This window comes from Malus sylvestris, chromosome 12, assembly GCF_916048215.2.
Source record: "Malus sylvestris chromosome 12, drMalSylv7.2, whole genome shotgun sequence".
Taxonomy (NCBI): Eukaryota; Viridiplantae; Streptophyta; class Magnoliopsida; order Rosales; family Rosaceae; genus Malus; species Malus sylvestris.
The window spans coordinates 20,133,735-20,139,734 of NC_062271.1; positions in this window are offsets into that span (position 1 = coordinate 20,133,735).

A 6,000-nucleotide genomic window follows, 5' to 3' on the forward strand; every position below is an offset into this window, starting at 1 on the left:
GAGTATATGTTGTGAAATGTGGGATGCATGGTTATGATTATATTTTATTTGGAACAATTGAGTGATGGCATGACTATATTTATGTTTTAAGCAAACTCAGACATGGTTGTACAAGTTGTCTATAAGTCGTATATGCCATATTAGATACATTTAGAGCTCATAACCCTGCACCCCGGTGTTATTGCTCTCGCCCGAAGACAAGGCCTAGCCTTCACGTGATTGTTCACCTCCCGCACCACACGCTTACTTTGGATTCAAGGTAGGTGCCAACTTGTCATACAAACCACATTAGGTGGTTCCGACTCATAGGTGACTTGCGATACTTCGCACAGCCTTCACGTGATCGTAGCACTTGAGCGTAATTATTTACACCCAGCCTATCGTACAGACCACAAGAGGTGGTTCCGACTCGTGTGCAGGGATATGTGATAAGCTATGTGTTCAGCCGTATAGGCCAAAAGAGGTGGATCCGGCTGACATATTACTGGGATATTGATTAATGAGATATGGATAAGTCGTATAGGGCACTATAGGTGACTCCGACTTATGTGCTAGCGTTGATTGATGAGGTATGGATAAGTCGTACAGGTCGCTAGAGGTGACTCCGACTTATGTGTTAGAGTTGATTAAAGAGATATGGGTGTAGTCGTACAGGTCACATTTGGTGACTCTGACTTGCATGCTAATATAGATTGTTTAGCACATGATTATTTATATGACTGATGAGTTGTTGTGTCGTGGCATATTTATGGAATTACAGTTGATATATTTTTTTAATTTCACATTGATACGTGATATGATTTTCTGGAACTATACATGTGTTGCATCGAGGGGTTATAACGTTTTAGAAGGCTTCTATTAAAAAATTTATTTCTAGGGCCACTTACCCTTGTTTTGTTTACACCCTCCAGGTTTTATTAGCTGAGCTTTCTTATCATCGAGGATTCGTGGCAAATCTTAGTATTGGAGATTTCTTTCGAGGGTATGATTCTTAATCCACCCTACTGTACTTACTAATGCTTTAATGTCACGTGTGAAGTGGGTTCATTCCCGCTCACCAGCGCACTCTGGTTTTTAGGCACTCCTAGGTTTAAATTATTCACATTTTTCCACATCATCATACTTTATGGCTTCGTCACCTTCCAGATATCGGCCAACATAGCTCGATTCGAAGTCTTAGTAGACATCCCGGGTCGGGTGTGTCACATTAATTGGGGCAATTATTTAGTATATTGTTTTACACCATTTTGATTGCTTATAAATATTCTCTTCTATTCCTTTTTTAAATATGAGCTCCTAGTTTGCCATCTATCCATTATTGATTCTTCATTCTTCCAAGTGATATCTTTCAAGTTTTATATACCAAAGGAAAATCGAGTTGTTCACCCGATCCAAGTATTGCAAGTGTACGCTTACAAGGATCATAAATTGTTGTATCCTGGAGGGTAGGGGGCCATAACCTGCTACACCAAGACATTGTCTTAGAGGGGCAAAATCTATTTTTAAGGACAGTGATTACATGCCTCAACCTAAAATCTTATTCTAATCAAGCATGGACGAAGAGCATTTCTACCCTACAAAAGATAAGTATTTTATTGCATTTGGTTTATTTTATTTGATAAATTGTGGTAATCATATTGTGATATACTAATATTATTTATATATATTTGTTGTAGGAGAAGTAGCATCCGTATAGCCAATATTTCCAACAAATCCAACAATTAAGGCTTATTATTTTAACACCCCACATTCTTAATAAACCCCACATTTGCTTTTTCAGTTAAAATTTGTCTTAATACACCCTACATACTTTTTCATAAACACCCTCACTCTCCACACTCTCAACATAACCTTACATTTTCTCCATTCACCCCACTTTTCTTCATACACCCCCACACTCTTCACAATCATTTTGTTTTTTTATTTTTATTTGTTTGTGCTATGTACCGTTTGATACAAAATCATTTATGTCATACAAGTATTTTCTTACTGCTATAGAGGATTCAAATAGAGGAAAGTAAAAGCTGCTTGGGGAACCTTACATAAGTGAATGGGCAGAAGTTTCGACACGATTGAGAGGGTTAAGAGCATAGATGGTGAGAGCAATATGTTTGAATTTTTGTCCTTAACCTTTTTCCATCCAATCAACATTGATTTGCAAGGGGGTGTATCTGAAAAATGATAATTTAGGAACTAAGATGATGATGTGGGGAGCCTAGGCTCTCTATGTCCATTTGGTAGTTAAATTCAGAAGTATAAAGTATTGGCCTTGGCTGAGATGCACACTAAATAATATTTTATGCATCACATATCATACTTAAACACCATGCTGTAAATGCAAAAATTGTCTTTTGAAGGCACAAATGCAATTTAGTATTATCTAATCAGTAGATTATTTTTAGAACATGGCTTTTGTGAAACAACATCACCATTATCTTCTTTGCGAAAGAAGGGAAGGACTGTAATCTGATACCAATGAAGTTTAACCTTCATCCACCTGTGATAGTACATTTTGAACAAGGTGAAGCTTTCGAAATGTCAATTTCATGTTTCGTTCGTCAAAAATAATTTTTCTCAATCAATGTGTTTGTAGTTTCATCGGTTAGGTTTTTGTTATACAATGGAGAGTGGTTTAGAGAGTTGAAGAAGATAAATAATCTTGTGATATACATGTTAAAAGTGATTTGGGGTGTATTTAGTAATTTAAATTTTTTTTAAACCTTATAAGGTTGAAATTGTCATTGCATAATAGAGTATATGAATCATTTAATATTAAATTTTAATGTGAGGTGTATTCAACATTATGTGGGTGTTAATAAAAAAAAGCCACAATTAATTGTTTGTTAATTTTTTTTAAATAGTACAATTTTCTAAAATATTTTTATAGATATAGTGTCACTATTTCTAAAAATATGTCACTGTTTTTTTTAAATAGTATTACTGTCTAGAAATTGTGACCATTTATTTCTAGAAACAATGGGCATTATTTCTAGAAATCGTGACACTACTTTTAGAAATCGTGACAATATTTCTAGAAACGGTGTCACTATTTCTAGAAATAATGTCATTGTTTCTAGAAATAGTGTCATTGTCTAGAAATGGTGACCACTATTTCTAAAAATAGTGAAATTGTTTCTAGAAATAGTGTCACTATTTGTAGAAATAATGTTTGTTGTTTCTAATAATTATTATTTTTAAGAAATTTTCTTATTCATAAAATTTTATCAAGTGTTTTTTTATTAAAAATTTGTGGATAATAATTTTGTTGAATTTTGACATGTGATAAGTAATTCATATTATTATGTCCTTAAAAATATGACTAATTTTTTGTATGATTGTTTGTTTTTTAGATTAGGATTTGGGATTAATTTGTGTGGTTTTTTCTTGGCAGCAAACAAGCTGATGACCTCCAAGGACCGCAAGTATGTTCAAATTAACATTGGGCATTTGGATGAGCATGGCTCCTACCAAGTTAAATCTGGAAAAAGCTTGCAATTGATTTCTCTGCTGGATTGTCATGGATGAAGAAAATGACGTCATGGTTATGGGGATAGGTTTATTTCTTGCATTTCTTTCACTTAATTTTATATCAAGTATAATTTTACTTTTTCTAGGTGATTGTCTATGTAATTTTTATTTGATTGTTAATTGGAACTATATGTGCTCAGCTCTAGCTCCATTGGCTGGAACCAGTCCGAGAACTTGGACGTCGTTCGGTTTCTCTGAACCGGTCTGGAACCAGTGAAGAACTGGACCACTGGAGCTGGTCTGGTCATGGTATGGGAGTGCGAGAGCTCGACTGGGTTAGCGTGGCCCACCTGGCCTTGGGCTACGCTGGACTTAGACCCTGGTTGCTTTTGGCGCTGTTTGGGCCGGCTCATCAAGGCCTAGGTTCGGTATTAAGTTGTGGTTCTAGCTGCTTCTGTAGTGGCTTGGGCATGCTTTAGCTCGGTGGTGCGGGCTTGGCTCGCTGCTGCTCTACAGCGTGGACCTGGGCTTGACCTTAAACCCCAACTGCTACAACAGCTTCTTGGACTGGGCTCAGGAGGGGCTGGGTTAGTGCTACTGCATAGGCCACGATCTGGGCTCTATCTTGAGCTGTCCCACAGGCCACTATAGTGGCGGCTGCCGCTGCTGTCATGGTCGCGATGGTGCTCCACGGTGGCAAGGTTGCTCTGGCCGCCATGTTATTAAGTCTTGAAAATCCTCGCATGAGGCCATGTCACGATCTTCAGTCTGGTACATATCCTTGAACGTAAGGTGTTTCGTTCATCATGATTTCATAATTTTTCAACATTGTATCTTTTCCCCAGGGCTATTTAAAAAACTTTTAAAAATTCTAGGAATAGGAACATGTGGGAAAATCTACGCAATAGGAAATTCGAATAGTAAATGCGACAGCCTTTTTCGATCAATTAGGCTCTCAATGAAATCACTAATTTGTGGAAGCAAAATTCTGCCGTCTTCGGTCTTGACGAAATTGTAAATACAAAACAAATAAATACATTTGATCAAGGTCAAAGCCTCACGCGCTCAATTTCTTTGAAAATAGTGAGTGTTTAAATCTTGTATGCGTAGCAAAAAGCTTACCATAATTTGGAGGACATAAGGTATTTATAGGGACGTGGCAGTCCTACGTGTAGGGTTTTGCTCTACACGTGGTGGCTTCCCATTAGTCAAGGTGAGTCATCCATAGTATGGATGCGGAAAGAATTTTCTCAAGATAGTAAATAGGAGATAATATCTTGGGGGATGATGGAAGTATCCATGATTGATTGTGATGAAAATTTCTTATTTGTTTGAGTTGACCTTCAATTAGGAGAGTATTAAAGATAGGACTTGCCAAATAATCATATCTTTATAGTCTTTGACTATTCTTCATTTCCACGAGCAGGGGAACTTGGTAGTGTCATAGTCTGCTGCTCAAGCCTTTAAGGAGGTTCGACTGCGCATGAGAATATTTGTGGGCCCTACCCATTTAATGAAGGCATTCTTGTTTTCTTCGGAAAAAAGTCCATGTGTCGTCTCTAGTACTTTTCCTCCACAAAGTAGATCTAGCAAATCAAACAACTCCACCATTCACACATAGATCTAGAAGAGGTAGCACACCAAAATGAAAATTAAAATCAAACAACTCTCATATAGAGAGCAATCAAACTTGCAAACTCTTTTACGAGAGAAATCAAAACCAAACTCCAAGAAAATTCTTGGAAACTATTATACAGAAACAAAATAAAAAGATAACCTCATGTCGCCGCTCCACATCATCTGGACATTCGAGAGCCATATTACTGCACCGGGTAAACTTATAGTGTCATTATGGCTAAACCTAATCCCAACGCAATCCGAAATCCCATGGTTTCCAACTTCAACCCTATGATAGCTGGAACCAAATCTTGTGTTTACTATGTGTGTGGGCCAAAAGATGACACTATTACGTCGATAATTCTATACAAAACAAAATAAACGGAAAGAGAGCAGGAAGAAACCAAAAATAAATTGCAAGAAGATTGTCGTCGACCCCAAAGCCAAAGCAGGGGTCAGCAGCAGATAAGTTTGTTTGGTTTTTTATTTATACAGTCGGCTAGGATTTCTTTTTCATTTTTCCCATTTGTAACAAATGTGAAAACACCCATGTGGAGCCTAAAATAATCCCAAATATTCTAGAGGCGACACGTGAACTTTTATTCAAGAAGGACAAAATTGCCCTCAATAAATAGGCAGGTTTCTCAGATGCTCCCATGTGCAACTCACATCCCTGGAGGTCTCAGCAGCTGAACACAACTGCCCACAGCTCACTTGCCCTTGGCAAGGAATTAAAGATGAGGATTAATTACCCAAATCCTATCTTTAATTCATTCCTAATTGAAGATTGACTCCAACCAAGTAAGTAATCCTAATTTAAATCAATTAGGGATAATTACCCCATTATCTCAAGATATTATTTCCTATTAAATATCTTGGGAATATTTAGAGAATATCTCTCCATTAAACACTATA